This window comes from Oryctolagus cuniculus, chromosome 10, assembly GCF_964237555.1.
Source record: "Oryctolagus cuniculus chromosome 10, mOryCun1.1, whole genome shotgun sequence".
In the NCBI taxonomy this organism is placed as follows: Eukaryota; Metazoa; Chordata; class Mammalia; order Lagomorpha; family Leporidae; genus Oryctolagus; species Oryctolagus cuniculus.
Genome location: NC_091441.1, coordinates 91,725,555 through 91,749,887, shown reverse-complemented (window position 1 = coordinate 91,749,887; position 24,333 = coordinate 91,725,555). Strand labels below are relative to the sequence as shown.

Here is a 24,333-nt window from a genome sequence, read left to right as displayed (position 1 = left end):
GTGTGGAAGACCTGCACTGCATTCCCAGCTCCCAACTTTTGTTTTTATATACATTTTTTTTAAAGATGTATTTGTTTATTTGAAAGCAGAGTTGCAAATAGAGACGAAAAGAGAGAGAGAGAGGGATCTTCCATTGCTGGTTTACTCCACAAATGGCTGCAACGGCTGAGCTGTGACAGTCCAAAGCTGGAATCCAGGAGCTTCTTCTGGGTCTCCCACATGGGTGCAGAGGCCTAAGCACTTAGGCCATCTTCTGCTGCTTTCCCAGGCACATTAGCAGGGAGCTGGATTGGCAGTGGAGCAGCCAGGAATCAAACCTGCACCCATATGGGATGCCAGTGCTGTAGGCGGTAGCTTTATCCACTATGCCACAGCACTGGCCCTCAGCTCCCAGCTTTGGTCTCCAGCCTAGGCCTGGACTTGCAGGCATTTGAGAAGTGAATATCTATCTGTCTATCATCTGTCTCTGTATCGGGGGCAGAGTTATAACTCAAACCCAGGCCCTCTGATGTGAGATGTGGGCATCCCAAGCAGTATCTTAGCCACCTGCCACCCTTCTAATATTTCCTTCTTGCAAATAGACTCCCCTCAAGTAAGTTTGAAAATTTTTCCTCATCTGTAAAATGTACCCCTTCACAGAGTTGCGGGGAGGGTGCAGTGAGATCATGTACACACAGCACTGAGCACCAAGTGAGGCACGCAGGAAAAGCTCGGCGCACTGCAGCTATTTAATAGTCGCCTGTTCTGAGCCACTCATGTGCTGTTCCCTGGGGCAATGGGAGTGGAAAAGGGCTCACAGCTCAGTGCAGTCGAGTAACCTAAATGAAGAAATAGATGATCGTGCACAGGGTGCTACAGGGATATGGGTGGGGGAATGATTACCTTTGCCTCGGTGATCAGGGAAGCCTGCTTCAAGGCGGAGACAGCAGAGCTACAGACGGGCCAGAGGGCTCAGTGGTTGGCTCAGAGTCGCCACGCTGCAAATTCCTGTGGAATGGAGTGCGTAAATGGCTCATAAACCTGGGAGTGCTGCCCAGCTGCCATCTGTGTACACACAGTACCTGTGGATTTCATTCTTCTCCGGTACACATTTCCAGCTTGCTGAGAGGGCCTTTGTGAGAGTCCATCATTTGTTTTATTGGAAGGCAGACAGGGAGCTCCCACCCTCTGGTTCACTCCCCTAAAAGGTAGAGAGACAGAGACAACACAGAAGGCTTCCATTGGTTCACTCTCCAACTGCCCACAACAGCTAGGACTGGGTCACATCCAAACCTAGAACCTGAAACTCAGTCAGGGTCTCCCATGTGGATGGAAGGAACCCAAGTACTCCAGCCATCACCTACTGCTTCTCAGGGTGTACATTAGCAGGAAGCTGTTATCCGGAGCAGAGTTATAACTCAGACCCAGGCCCTCTGATGAGATGTGGGCATCCCAAGCAGTATCTTAACCACCTGCCACCCCTCTAATTCTTGTAAATAGACTCCAAGTCCTTGAAGGCGTGAAATGTGCTATGGTTTGAATATGATTTGTCCCCACCAAAACACATTCATTTCCCAAAGCAACAATGTTGAGAGGTGGTGGGGCCTTGAAGAAGGAATGCAATCATGGGGGCTCCACTCTCAGGCAGTTCTCATGAGAGTTATTTATCAAAAGTGCAAGCTGTTGCAAATCAACCTGGTTCCTCCTTCACTCTCGCACAGATACTTCTCTTCCACTTGGGCCTGTTTGCTCTTCCGCTTTCTGCCATGAGATGCAGTTGGACGAGACTCTCATTAGAAGCCCTGCAGACCCTGGTGCCATGTTCTTGAACTTCTAGAGCTGTGTGCTAACCAAACCTTTTTTCCTTTATAAATTATCCAGTCCCATGTGTTCTGTTAACAGCGACAGAAAACAGACCAACAAGAAGTGTGTCTGTGTTCACCTACAGCTAATGTGGCATGTAGTAGTTTCTCAGTAACGCTTGATGAATGAATGCATGCTTTTTCTTCTCCAGACCCCACCATCTGCTGGGTATGGGATTTTGAGTGAGCCAGTTAATCCCTCCAGGCCTCAGTGCCTCTGTCTGTGAAGTGGGTTAGTACATCTCCTAGGGTATTTGGGAGGACCAAGTGACTTGGTGCCCAGTGCCTGCAGATAACAAGTGTTCATTGAGCAGTCACCACTGTGAGCACCATTCAGCTCTGACTGATGTACTGCTGAGTCCTGGAGATGGCCACAGACTGTGGCAGGGCACAGCCTAGGGAGTTCTGCTTGTGTCTGCTGGCGGGGGAGAGGTTTCAGAATTCTTTCCCAATGCCTGGGAGAGAACTGACAGCTGATAAGTTTCTGCTTGATGACTGAAGATGCAATCTGGAAAGGAGGTGGCCCCTGGGACTGCTCCCTGGCCTCCCACCTGCCCCGGTGACTCGGTCAGTGCTCAGGGGTAGCACTGACTCAGAGAGGGCCTGCAAATGCCTGCCTTCATCTCCTCTGGCCTCCTTGGCTTCACTGTGATTAAGACTTCTCTCCTGTCAGTCATCTGGGGAAGAAGATTCACCCAGGAGGTGACTCCCCCCTGGGGCTCACGACATATGTCCAAATATAAGACTGTGTGGGGCGGGATGATAACATCTGGATATAGAAACTTGGAGGCCTGTAGGGAGCCACAGGCTAGGGGCTAGAAGGATGAACTGCCAATTTTGAAGATTTTGAAGAGGGAACATTTTAAAACTGAAAAGACAGGGGCTGGTGCTGTGGTGCAGTAGGTTAATCCTCCGCCTGCGGTGCTGGCATCCCAGATGGGCGCCAGTTCTAGTCCTGGCTGCTCCTCTTCCAATCCAGCTCTCTGCTGTAGCCTGGGAAAGCAGTAGAAGATGGCCCAGGTCCTTGGGCCTCTGCACCCACGTGGGAGACCAGGAAGAAGCTCCTGGCACCTGGCTGTGGATTGGCGCAGCTCGAGCCATTGCGGCCATTTGGGGAGTGAACCAACGGAAGGAAGACCTTTCCCTCCCTCCCTCCCTTTCTCTCTTGCTCTGTCTCTGTAACTCTACCTCTCAAATAAATAAATAAAATCTTTAAAAAAACTTAAAAAACTGAAACAATTGTTTTCAAGTTGTGAAATACACCAGGTGAAGGGTATGCTGGCATCCAGGCTGCAGCCTAGCAGGAAGTCATTCACTGATTCATTCCCTTACCCGCCACCATACCTGTCTGGTGAATGCTGCCCGTGCTCAGGAGTGCTGGGCTTGTAGGTGGCCGGCTGCTGAGCCTCATCCATTTAACCAGTGAGGAGGGGTGTGCCAGAGGGGTGGGACTGAGTTGGACGCAGCCTCTGCTGTCTCAGTGCTGAGGTGGCCAGCAATGCCTAGGAAGATGTCCCAGGCCAGGCCAGGGAGACTGCTCCCAGCTCTGGGCGAATCCCAGCAGTGCTGACATGTAGGCTGGCGTGCCCATTGTTCGCCCAAGAAGCCCCTCCCCCACGTCTCTGGAGCTGCTTGTCCAGATCCTGTTCCTAAAACCCAAGAGCTGCCCAACTCAGCCAAGCCTCGCCAGCCTGGAGGACACGGCCTTGGCGGTGAACTTAAATGGCCAAGAGAGGCCTGCCAGGCGCTGGTCCCACCCACGTCTGCCGGTGAGCAGCCGAGGACTCAGGGCAGCCGAGAGACCTGGAAGGCTCGGCTCTGGGCTCTTCTTTGCTCATCACTGCGCAGAGCCCCACAGGCACAGTAGGTGCTCAGTAACGCTTTGATGGCAGAAGTACCGGTGCAGTGTGAGCTCAACGGGGGCATCAGGGAAGGCTCTCTGGAGGAAATGATGTCTCAGTTGAGAGAAGGAAAACAGGAAGGCGTAGCCAGGCCAACCTGAGGTTTACTGTCCCTAAAAGGAAGACATGACCATACAGTGGTGGTGGTAGAGGAGCTCCAGGCGCCCATTTCCCCATGCATCGTGGAGTCAGGCAGTCCTGCACTGGAACTCTCAGTTCTGTTCTTTACGGACTGAGCCCCTGGGCAAGCCCTCCCCTCCCTGAGCCTCGGTGCCTTCCAAGCGCTATCTCATAGGACCAAGCAAGGGTGCTCTTTGGCACAGCAGCTAAGACACCAGCATCGCATGCTGGAGCACCTGGTTGCTTTCCCTGCCGGTGAACCCTGTTCTCTCTCCGAGTTACTGTTCCAGACACACAGTAGGTGCTCACAGCGCGCAAGCCCCGCGGACTCCGGGCTCGAACGGGGGAAGTGCGGCTCGCGGGACTGCAAGGACCTCCCCGCAGCGAGCTCCTCCCGGGCGGGGTGACTCGAATCTGCCCCACTGAAACACAGTAGGCGCTCATGCTCTGGCCTGGCTCCGGCCTGGCTTGGAGACGGGTTGCTGGGTCGGATTGGGCAGGATTCCAACTCTATTGGAGGGGCTAGGAGGCAGCGCTCCCCGGGGTCCCCGAGCGCAAAGGCGGCTGCCGAGGGACGCCGCGAGGGGCCAGGGCGGGAGGGCGGGCGGGCGGGGCCGGCTTTTCTGTCGGAGGACGCAGGCCAGCGCGCTGCGCCTTTAAGGAGTCGTGCGTGAGCTGGGCGCCGGCAGCTGAGAGCAGCGCGGGTACCTGCGCGGCCGGGTGCGAGCCGTGGGCCAGCGATCCGGGCGGCTGAGGTCGGTCAGGTGAGCGCCGGCGGGGCCGGACGGGACGGGAGATGCGCGCCCAGGAGGGAAACCCGGGGACGCCCCCGCTGGCCCCGTGACCCACCCCCTACTTCCCGGGTCTGGGCTGCCAGCCTCCATCAGCTCAGGGTCACGGTGACGACCGATGGCGACCTGCGCCCTCTGTCGACTCCGCTTCTGCCCCCTCCGCCCCTGCACCAGCCCCTGTGCGCTCTTTCCCCGCGCCGGCACGGCTGGGGGTCTGTGCGCCCCGGTCGCCCCCACATGCTGGAGAGGGGCTGCAGCTCGCCCTTCCGGGCGTCACGCCCCGTGCCGCCTCCCCCGCGTCGCCCTAGACATCTGCACCCCCAAGAGCTCTCCGCTGATAGCTCCCTCCCGCAGCCTCTCAGCACCCCTCACCCCAGCCGGCCCTTGCTCCTCCTTCTCCCCAGACCCCCGGCTCAGGATGCCGGTGCAGCCGCTGGGACAGTCCGCTGCCCGCCGGCCACCCGGGCATCCCCCGCCGCCGCTAGCAGCCGGGGCTTCCCTGTTGCCAGGGAAATGGGGGTTGTGCGACACCGGGTACAGGGCCGAACGCCTGCACAATTTACGCCCCCGAACCCCGACACGGGCAGGGGAGGCCAAGTTGGCAGAAGGTGGCCCGGAGGGAGGAAGAGGCACCTGCGGGTCTGCAGGCTGTGCATCCAGGGGATGTGTGCTTTGAGCTCTTCTATGGCCTGTTAGGCGAGTGGTTAAGAAGGGCAATAGAGGAAGGCCCTCCCCCAGCTGAGGCCTGGTAGCCAGCATCTTTCTTACCCTCCTGGCTTCCTCAGAACTCCCTAATGGCCAGCTCCCTCTGGCTGGAGGTTTAAAATAGTTTGTAGTTAATAGCAGAGGTAGAAGCAGCAGGAACCCGGTGCCAGGCCGTGGCCTAACCTATCAAAGGTTACCTGCCTCTCCCCGGTGAGCTCCAGGAGGCAGGTGCGCTGCTGGGCTCATTTCTCAGAGGAGGCCAGTGAGGCTTCCACAGGCAGTCTAACCTCACTCTGAACCACTAGACCTTTCCCCCAGTTTTAACGAATAAATTCTTACCAACGACATTTTTATAATATAGGAAATTAGAAATCAGAAACGAGTAACCTGTAATCCTGGCACCAACTTGTTTCCGTAGTAGCATCAAGAGCTCAGACTGACAAGGGGTCCTCAGTACCATTTTCAAGGAGATGAGAAGGGACTTGCTGGATATGCAGAGCAGGTCCTGGGTAACTGGGGACTCCTGGGCGCCCTGTGCTGCCCTGGCCCACTAGTGTTGCCCCCTAGAGACCCTGCCCCTTCCCCCTCTGCAACCTGACCACCCCCTCCCACTCCCTCCCTGCTTCCTTTGCTGTGGTCAAGCCAGCACACCCAAGGCTTCTCACTGCTGCTTAGGCGGTTTCCTCTTCTGGGGACGCCCTTCCTGGAACTCTGATGTCTAAACCTCACCTATCCCTTTGGTCCAGCCCAGCTGTTTCCTCCAGGACCAGTCCCCTGCTTTCCTCCCTGCCCCCAGCTGAAAGCTTTTCCTACCCCCACACCCATGGTGGCACTGGAAGGTTCTACTGCATGCGTCTGTCTTGTCCTCTTGGGTGCAGTTGTGCCTCCCTAGGCAGAGAGAGAATCAGAGAGGGGGCAGAGGTGTGGTTTCTGAGCTGATAATAGGCCCCGGATTTCTGAGCCCTGCAACCTCAAACTCCTTCATTGAGCTGCAGCCTGACCTCGAGGAGGAGGACTCAGCCTGGTACCTGCATTGTAACAGCGTGTTTGTTTTGTTTATAGTCCAAAAGATTCCCGTTGGAAAGTCAGACAGACGTGAGTCCAGATCTCACCTCTGCTACTAGCTCTGTGGGCGGCCTTTGGCAGGTTACCTAAGCCTCTGGTAACGGTATCTGCTTCAGAGAGCAGGGGTAGCGCTCAGATAAAATACTGCCCGGCGCCCAGCGTGTGTGTAAGCCCTCAGAACACATTGGCTATGACGGGGAAGACTGAGTGATAGCTGGCTGCTGTGGTGAAAGACTGGAGAAATACCAAGTCCTCAGTAAGTGGCTCCTGTTGATGCTGCGTAGAGGTGGGCAAGGGAGTTCGGGCCAAGCAGAAGGCAGTGGGTTTTGTGCTCGGAAGAGCCCATGAGGCCTTCTTCAGCGCCGTCCTTGGCAGTAAGAGGCAGAATCGGCCTTCCCTGTTTTGTAACTCCCAAAATTTATGAACTTTGGAGTTTGGAGATGATCTGTGTGCCCAGAATGAGTGTGGGAAAACAGTTTGCGCAGTTGCAAGTCATTAAGAAATCTGACGATACGAGAACACACTGAACCTTAGAGGGGTCTGGGGTTTGCACTGTGTGGGTTCAGGCCTTTCTTGGGGGCCAGAGGTTAGCAGCCAAGATTGTCTTTGTGTTTGGAGGGAGGAAAAGCAAGGCTGAGTGTTTTAACCTTGAAGGCTAGCAAGCAGCTAAGAGTGGAAATCCACTTTGTTATGTTTTTCTTCCTTCCCAAATTCCTGATTACTTTGGTGACTAAATTAGTTATTACAAGGGGGCATATTAAAAAATGGGGGCAGAGATGGCCCTCTCATTGCCAAGTATTTGGAATATTCTAGGAAGCTAGCCATACAAGTCGAACATTTTAAACCTGGTCTTAGCCAAAAGGCCGAGAAGCAATGTGTCGAACATTTTATATTTTAAAATTTCTCCTACCTTGAGTCTTACTTGCTGGAAATTGGGATAATGTTTGATAATTTTGAGACTGTTGAGTTTACATATGTGAAGATAAAAACTTTTGTAAATTTCACTCTTCTAGGGAATTGAGGCCATGGGATTTAATTTTTTTAAAAGATTTATTTATTTGAAAGACAATTACAGACAGAGAGGAGAGACAGAGAGAAAGGTCTCCATCCACTGGTTCACTCTCCAAATGGCCACAGTGTCTGGAGCTGGGCCAGTCCGAAGCCAGAAGCCAGGATCTTCATCCAGGTCTCCCACATGGGTGCAGGGGTCCAAGCATTTGGGCCACCCTCCACTGCTTTCCCAGGCACCTTAGCAGGGAACTGGATCAGAAGTGGAGCAGCTGAGACTAGAACTGACATCCATATGGGATGCCGGTCCTTCTGATAGTGACTTAACCTGCTATACTACAGCACCGGCCCCTCAGGATTTAATTTCTGTGACTGTAGGGATAGACATACTTTTTGAGCTTCCTAGGATAGTGACCCTTAGCACATGTGGCTATCTAAACTCAGATGAATTCAAATCAAATCAGATTCAAAATTAATTGCTTTGTATTTCAAGTACTTCATAGCCATACATGGTAGTGGCTGCTGTGGGGGGCAGAGCACATAGAAAACATTTTCACCCTGGAAGAAAGTTCTGTAGGATAGCAGTGTGTGGATCAATAAGGCTTCAGGAAGGCTGCTTGAAGGTAGGTCAGGTTCCATTCTCTCCAGCAAGTCACATGCAGGCCAGGAAACAAAGTATGCAGAGGATATGTCATGGTCAAGAATGGGCAGGCTAATAAACCCCCTTGACCCCACTGTGGCTGCCTCAATGGCTTTGGCACTGCCAGAACCAGAAGGTGGGGGAGAGGGTGGAATCAAAAGACATGACTCGGGGGCCGGTGCCATGGTGCAGTAGGTTAATCCTCTGTCTGCAGTGCCGACATCCCATATGGGCGCCGGCTCTAGTTCCAGCTGCCCCTCTTCCAGTCCAGCTCTCTGCTATGGTCTGGGAAGGCAGTAGAAGATGGCCCAAGTGCTTGGGCCCAGCACCGCATGGGAGACCGGGAAGAAGCACCTGGCTCCTGGCTTCGGATTGGCCATCTGGAGAGTGAACCAACGGGAGGAAGACCTGTCTCTCTCTCTCTCTGCCTCTGTCTGTAACTCCACCTCTCAACTAAATAAATAAAATCTTAAAACAAAACAAAACAAACAAAAAAAGACATGACTCACTCCATCCTCACTGCGTGTTAAGCCCACCTAAGGAATTAAAAAAAAGGTCCATGTTCAGATCAACTGATTCTGATCTCTTGAATTGGTGGGGTTTTTTTGTTTGTTTGTTTGAGATTTATTTATATGAGGGGCCAGCGGCATAGCGCATTAGGTTAATCCTCCTCCTGCTGCGCAGGCATCCCATATGGGCACTGGTTCTAGTCCCGGCTGCTCCTCTTCCAGTCCAGCTCTCTGCTGTGGCCTGGGAAAGCAGTAGAAGATGACGCAGGTGCTTGGGTTCCTGTACCCGCGTGGGAGACCAGGAGGAAGCACCTGGCTCCTGGTTTCAGGTCGGTGCAGCTCCATCCGCTCCATCCGTTGCAGCCATTTGGGAAGTGAACCAACAGAAGGAAGACCTTTTTCTCTGTCTCCCCCTCTCTCTCACTGTCTATAATTCTACCAGTCAAATAAATAAATAAAAATCTTGAAAAAAAGAAAAAAATAACAAATAGAAAAAACAAAAAGATTTATTGATTTTTTTTTGGGGGGGGGCAGGCAGAGTGGACAAAGAGAGAGTGATGACAGAGAGAAAGGTCTTCCTTTTCTGTTGGTTCACCCCCGAAATGGCCCCTACAGCCGGCATGCTGTGGCTGGCGTACCGTGCTGATCCAAAGCCAGGAGCCAGGTGCCTTCTCCTGGTCTCCTATGCTGGTGCAGGGCCCAAGGACTTGGACCATCCTCCACTGCACTCCCTGGCCACAGCAGAGAGCTGGACTGGAAGAGGAGCAACCGACCAGGATTAGAACCCCAGGTGCCGGCGCCGCAGGCGGAGGATTAGCCTAGTGAGCCGCGGCGCCAGCCAAGATTTATTGATTTGAGAGGCAGAGTTACAGACAGAGAGAGGGAGAGACAGAAATCTTCCATCTGCTGGTTCACTCCCAGATGGTCACAACAGCCAGAGCTAGACCAATCCAAAACCAGGAGCCAGGAGCTTCTTCCACATCTCCAACATGGGTGCAGGGACCCAAGCAATTGGGCCATCTTCTACTACTTTCCCAGGCCATCAGCAGGGAGTGGGATCAGAAGTGGAGCAGCTAGGACTCACACTGGCGCCCATATGGAATGCCAGCGTCGCAGGCAGAGACTTACCCTGCTATGCCACAGCGCTGGCCCTGGTGGTTTGTTTTTTTTGTGATGCCCTCCAGGGGCTTCTCACATGCAGCTGGGGTTGGGAACAATTGCCCTCCAGACTGTGAGCGAAACAAAACTCCCTGGGGACCGGAAGGCAGTGTTTCAAGGAGGACTTTGTGAGCAGCTAAAAACCTTCCTCCCTGACTGACTGAGGCAGAAAGAAAGGAGTTGGGCCGAACGGGCTCAGGTCTTGAAGAGCTCCCCCCGCCGTCCCCGGGGTACCCTTGTCAGCATCTGCAGACATGCTCAGTTGTTAAACTGGTGGGTAGCATGCAGTAGCCAGGGCCAGGGCTCTGGCCAAGCACTCATATTGCCCCCCCCCACCCCCCCAGGCACACTTGTGTTGTGGCTGAGAAACCTGATCTGGACAGGATTTTCACGTGAAAGCTCTTTCTGACCATGGGTGTAGTCACTTCTTCAGAGAAGTTCAAGGTGTTCTCCTCAGCTAGACCCCTCAGAAACCCTCTGGAGCACATCTCAGGCTTTCGATGGCAGAGGACGTGGTGGGTGATCCTGCCCGAGGCTGGGAGCATCAGGGATTTGTCCCAGGCTCAAGGGTGCTTGCATGTGCTGTGCCAAGGACGCTGCTGGTTGAGGGGAGCGTGTGGGAGGTGCGGGCAGAGGTCCTTCCACTGCTGCAGATTGGGATCCTTTCTTTGTGAAGTGAGCACCCAAAGTAACTTCCACCCTGGCTCGTGGGCGGTTTTCCAGAAGCTGCAGCTGTCTGGCATCGTCTTGTGATAGACCCAGAATGGGGCGCAGGCTTTGTGTGTGTGAAGACATCTGGGGACGGAGCAGTGGGCCAGACTGTGACAGCATGAAGATGGAAATGGAGACCCTGCCTTGCGACAGCTCAAGCACCTGAACTGGCTGCCCTGAGCTGCACAGCGTGGAGTGACGGGGACTGTGCCTGGGAGGGCAGGCAGCCGCTTCCCACTGTCCAGCCTGAGCACTGCGAATCTGCCCGCCACTGCCGTGAACTCTGCTCGCAGCCTCTCATTCTTGTCCCCACTTTGGGGTTCTCAGAGGTTAAGTGACTGGCTAGGATCCCGAGACTGCTCAGTGGCAGAGCAGAGATTTGAAGCTGGGTTCCTAAACCCTCAGAGGTGCATTTCCAGACAGGGGTCATGCCTTCCTAGCTAAGGCCTGTAGGATGAGCTGAGCTCCCCAGCAAGTGGCAGCAAAGGGGTCCCGGGGAGCATATGGGCCAGTGTCCTGGACATGGGGGGATGGCAGGTTGTTCTGGGGCAGGAGAAGAGGGACACATGGGGAGTGGTAGGAGAGCATGCTTGAGAGGTGGGCAGGCCAGTGGCCATAATGAACAGTGAGAGAATGACCCTGCAGGGCCAGCCCTGTTGATCCGTGACCTCTCCAGCTGAGGCTGTTCCCTGGCTGCAGGGACTTGCTGCTGCTCAGCTGACTGACTGGTTGTATTTTGACTTTGCAGACTGTGGTTTGCAGTTTTTAAAGTGTCTGCCAAGGGCAAGGCATAGTGGTTGCTCAGTGCTGTGAGAGAGGCAAAGGTGAGGTCAGACTTGGCTTCCAGGAGCTTGCAGCCTTCTGGAGGGTACAGCCTGGGTTCTCGTCCCAGAACCCAGATCCCACACGCCTTGGGAGGGAAGTGGTCATACAGAATCCTCTGAGCATGGGGGATACAGCAGAGGCACTAGGGGGCTGGGGAGGGAGGTGAACTGATGAAGATGGCTAACTTCCTGCTCTGCCAGAAAGATTAAAAAAAATTATTTATTTGAAAGGCAAAGTGACAGGGAGAGGGAGCAGGAAAAAAGAGAGACAGAGAGAGAGACAGAGACACACAGAGAGAAAGACAGAGAGAGAATCTTCCATCTACTGGTTCACTCCAACAAAGCTTGTAACAACCAAGGCTGGTCCAGACTGAAGGCAGGAGACTAGAACTCCATCCAGGTCTCCCACATGGGTGGTAGGGATGCAGGCACTTGGGCCATCTTTCGCTGCTTATCCAGGTATATTGACAGGTAGCTGGATCAGAAGTAGAGAAGCCGGGACTAGAACTAGCACTCATATGGGATGTTGGCATTGCAGTTGACAGCTTAATGTGCTGTATCACAATGCCAGCCCCTAGAAAGATTTTTTAAAAATTGGTTTCTAAACTTATTTGAAAGGCAAAGAGAGAGAGTGCGCGCGTAAGAGAGCTCTGCTGTGCACTGAGTCACTCCCCAAATGGCTGCAATGACTAGCGCTGGGTCAGGCTGAAACCGAAAGCTAGGAACTCAGTCCCGGTCCCCCACGTGTGTGGCAAGGACCCAATTAGTTGAATGCAGTTACCGCTGCCTCCCAGGGTCTGCATCAGCAAGAAGCTGGAGTCAGGAGCTGGTGCTGGGAGTTGAACTCGGGTGTCTGATATGGGATGTGGGGCTCTTAACTGCTAGGCTAAATGCCTACCCTGGAGAGATTTTTAAAGGATAAGATGGTGGTAGGTAGAGAGGGTAGAGAAAATAGAGAAAACCAGCCAGACGGCATAGTCACGAGTTAGATTACTGGCTTAGCTGTATCTGATCCCCACAGCTGGAGGTTATAGGCAGGAAGCAGAAATTCTCCTAACAGGAAAATATTCGTTAATGGACTTGTCATTTACCAAATTAGGCTCCACCCCATCATCCACCCTTCTGTTTTGAACCCTGGTGGCCAGCCAGGCTCCTGGAGCTACTGTCTTTTGTTGATCTGTCTCTCCCAGGTTGTAGGACATTTCGCAAAAACAAAACAAACAATGAAAAGTAAAATTACAGTTCTTGCAGGAGAAGCAGGATTTCATGAAGTCAAAGCCGGTGGTGCTGGGGGCTGCTTGAAGGACGTGTGAGGGGCTCTGGGCACGTGAGGCCTGTCAACAGTCAGTGGGGAGGAGGTACAGACACCCCTTCATGGGAGAAACACCAGAAACCCCGAAGACCCAGAGGCCCTCCAGAAATCAATGAAGCCAGAAGATTTTTTGTTGTTGTTGTTGCAAAAATGGCTTTTTTTTTTTTTTTTTTTTTTTTTGTGGTAGTGCCAGGATAGGCAAAGGTAATTTGAGAGCTTACCATACTGACATCTTGACATCTGCATGACACGTATTCCTTGTTGCAAGGATTAGCACAGGGTTGTAATTTTAACCTACATTGTATGTGATGTTTTCTATGCTTTTAACACAGGTTTTGATTTTTGTTTTACTTATTTGGATAAAGTTCAAGCAAAGCCGTGTTTGATTCTTCAGTATGGAATTTGGAGGGTGGCTTCACCACAAATCCCTGTGCTGGTGCTCATTGTCCTGGGCTTCTGAGGTCTCTGGGAAGGAGATTCTGGCTAGAAAAAAGGTGGGCGATTAGCTCACAGGGGCTCCCCATGGTAGACTTCATGCCAGGGGCCAGTGTCCTGTCCTGTCACACGCTGCCCCTCTGCATTAGCAGGGCTCTTTCTTGGTGAACGCTGGCTTTGTTCCTGCAGTTGGCAAATCTTGTAGCCCAGCTTTCCTCCTTCAGAAACGATAGATCCCAGTGTGGATGCTTACTGCAGCAGTTGGGCTGCCCACGTCCCGTATCAGAATGCCTGGGTTCAGGTCCTGGCTCCACTTCCAATGCCAGCTTTGTGCTGGAGCGTGCTCTGGGAAGCAGCAGGTGATGGCTCAAGTATGGGGGTCCCTGCTGCCCAGGGGGGAAACCTGGATTGAGTTCTGGGCTCCTGGATTTGGCCTGGTTCAGCCCTGGTTGCCGTTGGCATTTTGGAAGTGGATCAGAAGATTGATGATTTCTGTCTCTGTCACTCTGTTCTCTGACTTTCAAATTAATTAGTTAGTTAAAGATCCAGAAACAATAATGTTGCTTTCTTGCTTTTCCTTTATATATATATATATATATATATATGTATTAAATAGTATATATAGGGGCTGGCACTGTGGTACAGTGGGTTAAAGTCCTGGCCTGAAGTGCCAGCATCCTATATGGGTACTGTTTCTGGTCCCAGCTGCTCCTCTTCCGATCCAGATCTCTGCTATGGCCTGGGAAAGCAGTAGAGGATGGCCTAAGTCCTTGGGCCCCTGCACCCACGTGGGAGACCTGCAAGAAGCTCCTGGCTCTTGGCTTTGGATCAATGCAGCTCTGGCCATTGCAGCCATCTGGGGAATGAATCAGTGGATGGAAGACCTTGCTTTCTGTCTCTACCTCTCTCTGTAACTCTGTCTTTCAAATAAATAAAATAAATCTTTTAAAAAAGTGCATATAAATATATATGTAATAAATATTATATTATTTATATTATAAATATATCTTTTTAAAAAGTACATATAAATATATATTTATAAATAAAATATATTTATTTATTTGAAAGGCAGAGAGACAGATTTCTTCTTTCTGGTGATTTACTCCTAGATGCCTACGACAGCCAAGGCTGGGCAAGGCCAAAGCCAGGAGCCCAGAACTCAGTCCAGGTCTCCCATGTGGGTGGCAGGAACCCAGATACTTGAGCTATTGCTTGCTGTGTCCCAGGGTTTGCCTTAGCAGTAAACTGGAATTGGAAGAGGAACTGGGACTCGAACCCAGGCGCTCCAATATGGGAAGCAGGTGTCCTAAGCTGTATCTTCAGTGCTTTGCCAAATGCTTGTCCTTCCTTGCTTTCCATTTTATTTGGGCAGTGGGGGAATATTTTGGGGGGCTGAGGTTCTGTTTTGGGCCTCTGTAATAGCTCATGCATATCGAGGGCTATTTTAATTCATATCGGTCATGTGGAAAACAGTCACTTTCGTGATGCTTTTTCCAGCACTTTGCCTTTAAGGGGTGACCTTGGCTGTTGACAAGGCATGTACTCACAGCAGTTCACAGAAGTGTTGGAATAAAACTTGGGTGCTTCCTGAGAGCCTGAAAACTTTGGGGTCCTTGTAGGTGAAGGGGCAAGTGACTTTTAACTCCCGTTTTATCCAGCAAGAGACTGGTTTGTAGGGTTGTCCGGCTTTAAACATGATTTCAAGCAGGCGATTATTTTAAGCTATCACAGCCCACATCTTGACCCAGCATTCTGGTGCTGGGCCAGGTCAGAGCATGGGTTCTGGGTTTCATTGTCTTACTACTTGTTCGAAGCTGGGCTGTGGGATAGCCAGGCCTCCTGCCTTCCAGCTGAGGTCTTGATTTGATCTGCCCGGTTTTTCCCTCCTCCTGCTGTCACTTCTTCAGAGGATTGGGTAGCAGGACTTTCTGGTTCTCTCTGATCCTCCGCCCACAGCCGCAGCCCGCAGCCTGGCTGCCTGCAGTGCTGCTACCCAAGTGGCAGAGGCAGGGAGGGGGCTGGGCTGGGCTGGTTTTTGAGCAGGTCCCCTATGGAGAACTTGCCAGTTGCTAGTGCTTTGGTGCAAAGCAGGACAGGGCGGGCCCTCAGTGGGAATGAATGGTTTATGGGTGGACAGTCCTGGATTCCAGGGTGCAAATTTCTTATCGTCTTCTGTCTTAGCCTGCTGGACTTTGAGCTTTAAGGGATGAAGTTCCTGCCATGCAGACTTAACCTTTGGGTAGTTACATGGACAGGGGTTCCCCCGGTCTTTGAATGACAACTTAGAGGGCTGCCAGCCCTCCGAGATACATAAAGGAAGGGACCTTCATGCTAACAGCATTTACGAAGCACTGAAGGTTTGACTGCTGTCTGTAATGGGCCTTTGACACTGTACAGAATCCAGGATTGGCCAGACAGGTTGTGATCTTGAAGATGTTCTATAGTTTTGTTCTCCAATATGGTGGCCACAAGCTGAGTACTTGAAATGTGGCCAGTGAAGTTAAGGAACTGAATTTTTCTTTTTAAATTTTACTTGACTTTAATTCATTTAAACTTAAACAACTACATGTGACTGATCACTACTACACTGAACATTACAGGATCAGCTTTAATTTGAGGAGTTTGTAGTGTATTTTTTAAAAGTTTATTTATTCAAAAGGTGGAGTTACAGAGAGAGGAGAGAGAGAGAGAGAGAGAATGAATCTTCTGTGCCCTGGTTCACTCCCCTTATGGCTGTAATGGCCAGAGCTGGGCCAGGCCAAATTCAGGAGCCAGGAGCTTCATTTGGGTATCTTCAAGGGTGGCAGGAAGCCATCTTCTTCTGCTTTCCCAGGTGCATTAGCAGGGAGCTTGATCAGAAGTGGAGCAGCTGGGACCAAACTGGCACTCATATGGGATGCTGACATCTCAGGCTGCAGCCTAACCCGTGGTGCTACACTGCTGGCCTGCTTTAGTGTATTTTTTTTTTTTTTTTTTGACAGGCAGAGTGGACAGTGAGAGAGAGAGACAGAGAAAAAGGTCTTCCTTTGCCATTGGTTCACCCTCCAGTGGCCGCCATGGCCGGCGCGCTGCGGCCGGCGCACTGTGCTGATCCAAAGCCAGGAGCCAGGTGCTTATCCTGGTCTCCCATGGGGTGCAGGGCCCAAGCACTTGGGCCATCCTCCACTGCACTCCCGGGCCACAACAGAGAGCTGGCCTGGAAGAGGGGCAACCGGGACAGAATCCGGCGCCCCGACCGGGACTAAAACCTGGTGTGCCGGCGCTGCAAGGCGGAGGATTAGCCTATTGAGCCGCGGCGCTGGCCTTTAGTGTATTTTTTAATTAAATAGAAAAAAAATTTGTACATGCATGTGGTGGCAAACCAGAGGTGTACAAAGATGGCAATGACAAATCTTGTTCTCATCACTGCTCCCACGCTCAGTTCCTTCCCAGTGCCACTCATTATTAGCAGTTCCTTGGGTATCCATTGTGGGGAGCAACTGAGACTAGACTAAATTACTGGAACTAGGACTAATTCTATGCATCTGATCTCCCACAATATGGCGCTGAGAGAGAGCAAACAACTTCTATGCAGCTGCCTCGCCAATTCGACTGATAAACTGCAGGAGCTGATCCTGCTCCTGATTGGAGGAGAGCAGCGTGCTCAGCGTGTGGGCAGCAGAGTTGTGATTGGTGGAAGAGGACTATAAAGGAGGAGAGAGACAACATGCACCAGGAACATCTGAGAGCAACATCTGAGGAACCCCTGAGAGCCGGCCGGCAGCAAACCCGGGGAGGACCGGAGCAAACCCGGGAAAGGGCCAGGCAAAAAGAACAGCGCAGGGTCCAGTGTCGTTCCTCCGCGAATGGGGGAGCGACAATCCATCTGTAAATATTTCACACATATATATGCATCATACATACATTCTCCCTGTCTCTCTTTAAAAAGTTGTTAGAGAGACGTAAATACAGAGAAATCTGGTTCACTTCCCAAATGCCTGCAATAGCCAGGGCTGGAGCAGGTCAAAGCCAGGAGCTCAGAACTCAATCTTAGTCTCCTATATGAGTAGCATTGATCAAATACTTGAGCTGTCACCAGCTGCTTCCCAGGACAAACATTAGCAGGAAGCTGAAATCAAGAGCAGAGCCAGGACTTGAACCAAGCATGTGTGAGATACCAAGCTGTGTCTTAATACAATGTCAAACTCTTGCCCTTATTCTCACTCAGACACTCTCTTTTTCTCTGCCTCTCTGTTTTAAAAAGGCAGAGTGACAGGGAGAGAAAGATTTGCCATTCAGTGGTTCATTCCTGATCTGCTTGTAACACCCAGGGCTTGGCCAGGTCGAAGCCGGAGCCAAGAATTCCATCCAGATCTCCCACGTAGGTAACAGGAACCCAGGTCCTTGGGCTATTAAACATTGCCTCCCAGGTACATCAGCAGGAAGCTGGATTGGAAGCTTGGAGTATCCTGGACTTGAACCAGGCACTCCTGTGTGTGATTTGTGCCTCCCAAGTTGTAGCTTAACCACAGTGTCACCCCCATTCTTTTTTTAAATTCAGAAAGTGTTATTGTATCTACTTTCTTCTATTCCTTATATTTTTGAGTTCACTAGGTACATCAGAGGTCATTATTCATAGGAACAAATAGGACTACCTCATTACTGTGATGGCTTATGTTTAATTTTTCTTTGTGTTTGATGGTCATGCATAATACTCCTTGGTAACACTTTGCTATCATTTACATTCCCTGTTCCACAGAAGCAGGCATGTGAATTATTTCCAGTGTTATATCACAGTATGAGCAATACTGTAATAAATAGCTTTGCGTAACTATATTTTCACATTTGCCCAGGTTTACACATTAGTAAACTTCTAGAAGAAGAAAAGAAGATTGTAGGGTCAAGGGTGGGTGTATTTGCCTTGCCACAGATTTGTCAAATCGCCACCCTTGGAGACTGTTGATGGGGAAGTAAATGGATGCCTTCTACGAGAGCATCTGTGTCTCCACAGCTTGAGCCTCACGGTCTGTTATTAAACGTTTTATGCGTTGCCCCTGTGATAAGGGAGAGTCGCCATTGCTCTGTAGATTTAGTTTGGTTGTCTCTTGTCGTAAATGAGATTGAGCATCTTTTTATACATTTAAGGGTCATGTGGATTTCCTTTCTGGAAAATTATCTATTCAGATCATTTGCTCATTTTTCTATTGATTCTGTTCTTGATTTGCAGGAATCCTTATACATTAAGGAAATTAGTCTATTGCCTCTGATAGGGTTTTCTATTTGTTTATCGTTCTTTACAAGTAAACATTGAGAAACAATTTTATACAATCAACTTAACTCTTTTGATTATGACTTCTGGTTTTTATATCTTAGTTTCAAAGGCCTTCCCATGGTAACCAGTGTTGTGGCATAGCAGGTCAAGCTCCTGCCTGCAATGCTGGCATCCCACGTGGGTGCAGGTTTGTGTACTGGCTGCTCCACTCTGCTCCAGCTCCCTACTAATGGCCTGGGAAAAAACACTGGAGGATGACCAAGTGTTTAGGCCCCTGCCACCCTGGTGAGAGACCTGGAAGAAGCTCCTGGCTTCAGCCTGGCCCAGTGCTGGCCATGGTGGCCATCTGGGGAGTGAATCAGTGGATGGAAGATCTCTCTCTCTCTTCTCTCTCTCTCTCTCTCTCTCTCTCTGTGTGTTTCTTTCTTTCACTTTGTCTCTCCCTTTCTCTCTGTACTTCTTTTAAAATAAATTTAAAAAAGAAGAAAAGGGAAAGGCCTTCTCATGGAGATTTTTAAAAATAAAATTATTTTCATTTTATTTCAAAGGTAGAGCGCGAGAGAGACAAACAGATATAGACAGAGACAGCAAGATCTTTCATCTGCTGGTTTCCTCAGAAACTGTGGCTGTGCCAGGCTGAAGCTGGGAGCCTAGAACTCAGTCCAGGTCTCCCACATGGATAGTAGGGACCTAAGTACTTGAGCCATTACCTTCTGTCTCTCAGGCCATGCAGCAGGAGGAAGTGGAGCTGGGACTCAAACTAGGCACTCTGATATGGGATGCTGGTGTCCCAAGCTACACCAAATCCTTGCCCTTTTAACATTTTTATCTATTTATTTTATTTGAGAACGAGAGTGAGAGATAGAGAGAGACCTCCCATCCACTGGTTTATTCTCCAAATGCCTGGGAGGTGGGAACTCAATCTGGGTCTCCCATGTGGGTGACAGGGACCAACTAACTTGAGCCCTCACCGGCTGCCTCCCAGGGTCTGCATTAACAGGAAGCTGGAATCAGGATTACAGCCAGCATTCAAACTGAGGCACAGCTGGCGCCGCGGCTCACTAGGCTAATCCTCCGCCTTGCGGCGCCGGCACACCGGGTTCTAGTCCCGGTTGGGGCGCCGGATTCTGTCCCGGTTGCCCCTCTTCCAGGCCAGCTCTCTGCTGTGGCCAGGGAGTGCAGTGGAGGATGGCCCAAGTGCTTGGGCCCTGCACCCCATGGGAGATCAGGAGAAGCACCTGGCTCCTGGCTTTGGATCAACGCGGTGCGCCAGCCGCAGCGCGCTGGCCGCGGCGTCCATTGGAGGGTGAACCAACGGCAAAAGGAAGACCTTTCTCTCTGTCTCTCTCACTATCCACCCTGCCTGTCAAAAAATAAAAATAAAAAAATAAAAATAACAAACTGAGGCACTTCCAGTATGGAAAGCAAGCATCCCATGGGAGATCTTAACACTGTGCCCCATACCTGCCCTCTAAAGGACGTATTTAAAAATGAATCCTCATGATTTCCTCTAGAATTTTCCTTTATGTTTAACTCTTCGAGCCACCTGAAACAATCAGGTTTTGTTGGTTTGATGTCCCTTGCTGGTCCCCTCCTTTTCCTGCTGCTGAGCTGTTGGTGCTGCCTCTTTGCCTCTGCCCAGCCCTGGTTCTGAAAACGAGGCCTCTGTTCACTCCAGTAGCAATAGCAGCCTTCCTTGTCCATTGCTTGCTGCCCTTCTTCCATTCCTTTCTAAAAGCAGGTAAGCTCTGAGCCCAGGTGGAGTGGAGTTTGCTGTCTGTCTTTGAGGCTCCAAGTTTGCCGTCCCCACAGCCACGTGCCGCTTGAATGCACCTGTTCCCCAGATTGCATCCTGTGCCCTGCAGCTCATGGCAGGCGTGACCTCTCACCGGCTTTCTTCTCTGACCCCCCCCCCCCCCAGCCCTTCCTAGGCCTGACTCATTATCTGAGATGCCCTGCCCTTTATGCACGTTTGCCTAATTGGGGGAGGTGACCTGAGCAAGAGGCAGACTATAAGGCCATGGGGTGTTTGCACTTGGCCCGTGCTAAGGAGGAGAGCACTGTGCTGCAGAAGCCAGCGGTGTGGCTGTGGCCATCTGGTAGCCCTTCATTCATACTCCCTCATGTGAGTTAATCCTTGGTCATTCTAGTTCTTGCGATTCCTGAACCTCACTTTCACCTTCTGCCAGAGCCAGTAGCAGCTGGGAGAGAAGGCCGTGTGCTCTTTGTAGAGTGAGTGTGGGTTTTTAAGGCAGCACCAATTTGGCCCCAAAAGGCAGCCCTACCTGTGTAAGCTGCTCTCCAGCTCCCCTGCGGGCCACCCTATGGTGGGTGATTTCTCTGGTCCAGTGAGCCTGGGGGAAGGGATTGGTCACCTAAAGGTTTTCAGAGCTCTGAAACACACCCCCTGAAGCTTCCTGTAAACAGTTCTGGAAGACTGTGCCAGGAGTCTAGAAGGCGTGGGCTTCCAGGGACGTTGATGCCTTCCTGGGGGATGTGGCACTTGAAACAGCCCTAAAGGCCAAGGGGAGATGATGAGACGACCAGGATGTGAGCACTTCATGAGCAGGGGCCAGAGAGAGGGAGGACAGCAGGCAGCAGGGCTCTGGCCATTGGAGGTACAGGCAGAGACGTGGGGATTGGGACTGGGAAGTTGAACTGGGGCACGTGGTGTAACTCACATACTATTTGGTGGACATCAGAGCAGTTCAGCCTAACCTCTGGTGTGACTCAAGATTTCATCTGGTGGTGGAAGCACTCCTGGCTGTGAAAGAGCAGCCTTTACAGCTGTGGAGGGAGAGGAGATGAGGTGAGGATGCATCTAGGGTGGACTCTGCAGGACCTATGCCGTCGTAGCTCATGGGAAGGTCTTCACAGACGGGAGCTTTGTTTCCCAACCAGCATTCCTAGCAAATGTTGCACCAAAGTGACTCTCGGGGCTGAAAATCCCCTGATGTGGTGTGGTCCAGTGTGGTAGCTCCTAGCCACAGGTGGCTGTGGAGTGCTTCAGAGGTGGCCAGTGTGAGTGAGTGGTTGGATTCTGGGTTTCATTTCATTTTAGCTCTTGTTTAGACTCAGACTAAGTTGACTCCAGTGCTGGTGCTTCTGCACCTTTGCATAACCAGAGTGGTGAGCAGGTGGCAGAGCAGGAGCCACACTGCTGTCCAGGGGGCTGGGATAATGGGGGCACTGCTAGCAGACACCAGAGTTAGAAGTGGGGAGAGATGTGATGTGTCTGAGGCAGTGTAGGACCTCTGGGCTGTGGGGGTGGAAAGGCAGGCATTTGGACAAGTCTGGGAGGAGGGAGTGGCGAAGGATACAGGTATGAAAAGAGAGCATCATGGGAATATCCAGGGGAGAGAGTGAAAAAAGCATCGTGGAACCTGGGCAGGCACGCTCACAGCTGTGTCTTGCCTCACTAGCAGGGCCACCCCAGCTGCCCAGTGCAGAGAGGGGATGGATTCAGCCAGAGGGGAAGGCAGTAAGACCGGGAAGGCAGAGGTGAGCGCTCTTGGGCAGGAATCCTGGGGGCTTTGCCACACTTGCTGAGGTTTAACTGGCAGCTTGGGAATTTCAGCAATTTTCTTCCTGGTAGAGAAGATGAATATGACAAGCAAGTAGAACTGGACTGTTTCTCAAATTATTCTCTCTCATCAATCCTGGGGCTTTCACCCAAGAGAAACTTGACTTCTTGGTGTCTTTTTTAGCTGTCGGTTGTTAGTGATGGTTTGGAGGAATCTTGTTACAGGAACCTGGTTTCAGAGATCGCTGTGGGAATGTGCAACACTGTGCAACAGCTGGGGTATTATGCAAGAACATAATGTTTGTCTAGTGGAAAACATTGTGGAAAGAATTTTCCTAATGCAAAGTTAGAGAAAAAGATTAGAAGTTGCATTGGTGGTGTTAAAGACACACCAACAGGAATAAGGTAATAAACCAGCTGGCAGCTTGTAAAGTTGTTACCATGTGAATGCTGTTAAACAGCTCTAAAGAAGGACAAAGACTGTCTCCCGGGACATTGAACTCTGTGCCTGTGTAACGCTGATGCACAGTAGATATCTGCTGCGGAAGGCACCGGGGTAAGACAAAGGTAGCCTGCACTGGGGAATAAACAGGGTTGGGATGAAATTCCACTCATGCCACTTACCCATCTGGTGATCTTGAGGGCTCTTAAACTTCAGTTTTTTTCCATCTTTAAAGGGGAGGATATGTTGCCAAATGTCATAAGAGATAAAATGGAAGGATACATAGGAACCGCCAACACCAGGCCTGGTGAAGACTGGTTACTGAGCAGATAGAGGCCATTGCTGTCTTACCTTCTTGGGCTGTGGTGGTGGTCATCATGGTCAATTATTATTACTGCTGCTGCAGTTGGACAGTCATTATTATATTGGAGGTATAGGACTTTAGTTTGTCGAATTTGATGTGCTGTGGCACAGTGGGGTAAGCCGCTGCCTACAGTGCTGGCATCCCATATGGGTACCAATTCGAGTCCCAGCTGCTCCACTTCTGATCCAGCTCCCTGCTAATGTGCCTGGGAAAGCAGTGGAAGATGGTCCCAGTCCTTGGACCTGCCACCCATGTGGGAAACCCATAAGAAACTCTGTTGTGGCCATTTTGGGAATGAACCAGCAGGTGGAAAATCTGCCTCTCCTTTTCTCACTCTCTGTAACTCTGCCTTTCAAATAAATAAATAAATCTTTTAAAAAATTTTATGTACTGGGGGCCGGTGCTGTGGCGCACTAGGTTAATTCTCCACCTGTGGCGCTGGCATCCCATATGGGCACTGGTTCTAGTCCCGGCTGCTCCTCTTCCAATCCAGCTCTCTGCTGTGGCCTGGGAAAGCAGTAGAAGATGGCCCTAATGCTTGGGCTCCTGCACCTGCATGGGAGACCAGGAAGAAGCACCTGGCTCCTGGCTTCTGATTGGCACAGTTCCAGCTGTTGTGGCCATTTGGGGAGTGAACCAACAGAAGAAAGACCTCTCTCTGTCTCTCACTGTCTGTAATTCTACCTGTCAAAAAATAAATAAAATCTTAAAAAAAAAATTCGATGCAGTATAGGCAGACGCCTAGAGAAAGGCAAGATTCTGTGAAAGTGTTTTACATTCTGTTTATTCTTGGAGTTGGCTTTATATCCTGAAGATCAATGCATCGGAAGTCAATATCCTAGGTTTTCAAAATCAATGAGAACATTAGAATTGTGAAATGTTGTGTTCTACCTCCAATCCCAGACTGAACTTGATTTCCCTGATGTAATGTTTACCTTTAACCACAGATTGATCCCTTATTCCATTGATATTTGCTCTTGTGTTCAGAGAAGGCCCTGGATGCCCAACCTGGGTGTTAACAGGTGGCAGAGGAGACCAGAGTTATGGGGTCTGGTCTAGGGTGTGTGAGGTGTCACCCTCATCACCTCACTTCACACTATCATCTGTAACCTTAGGGCACCTCCCTATGTAGCACAGGTTTAAAAAATGAATGTTTTTATTTTCATTTTACTTAATCAGATGTTTGATATTACCAAGTACCACATCTTTGTCAGGTACCATTTTAGGTTCTGGGAATATCTGGCAAGGGAACAAGAGTCACGTGAGGGCAAGGCAAATGCTAGTCTTGAGTTGCCTGGTGTGATTCCCAGAATGCCCAAGGCACCGGAGTAGGGAGGAACAGAAGTGATAGCTTTCTGGTTTAACAGGTGAGGAAACCAAGGTCTTTCAGCTGATGAAACAGCCAGGTAGAAGAGAACCAGCTGGAATGGCCCAACCTCAGCCTGGGGCTGTCTAATCCAGGAATCTGCCACCCTCGCTGTTTCCACCACATTGTGGGTCACCTACTTCATATTTTTCTTTAAATTGACTCCTCTTTACCTAAATTTATTTTTATTTTTTATTTATTTATTTTTAAAGATTTATTTATTTATTTGAAAGTCAGCCGGCGCCGCAGCTCACTAGGCTAATCCTCCGCCTTGCGGCGCCGGCACACCGGGTTCTAGTCCCGGTCGGGGCGCTGGATTCTGTCCTGGTTGCCCCTCTTCCAGGCCAGCTCTCTGCTATGGCCCGGG

The 24,333-nt window shown here is 50.9% G+C and overlaps 1 protein-coding gene across 4 annotated transcripts in view; it reads left to right on the top strand.

Annotated features, from left to right (window-relative positions):
* Positions 1-24,333, top strand: part of ABHD6 (abhydrolase domain containing 6, acylglycerol lipase) — a 76,677-nt gene that overhangs the window by 14,168 nt on the left and 38,176 nt on the right. The window contains exon 1 of one of the 4 annotated variants that reach the window (XM_008260839.4): positions 4,481-4,617. The exons of 1 other annotated variant lie outside the window; for it this stretch is intronic. The gene's annotated coding sequence lies outside the window, so the exon portion shown is untranslated. Of the gene's footprint in view, positions 1-4,480; positions 4,627-6,537; positions 6,680-24,333 lie in introns of those variants that run through there. 2 more of the 4 variants (XM_008260838.4, XM_002713272.5) reach the window with 2 other exon arrangements.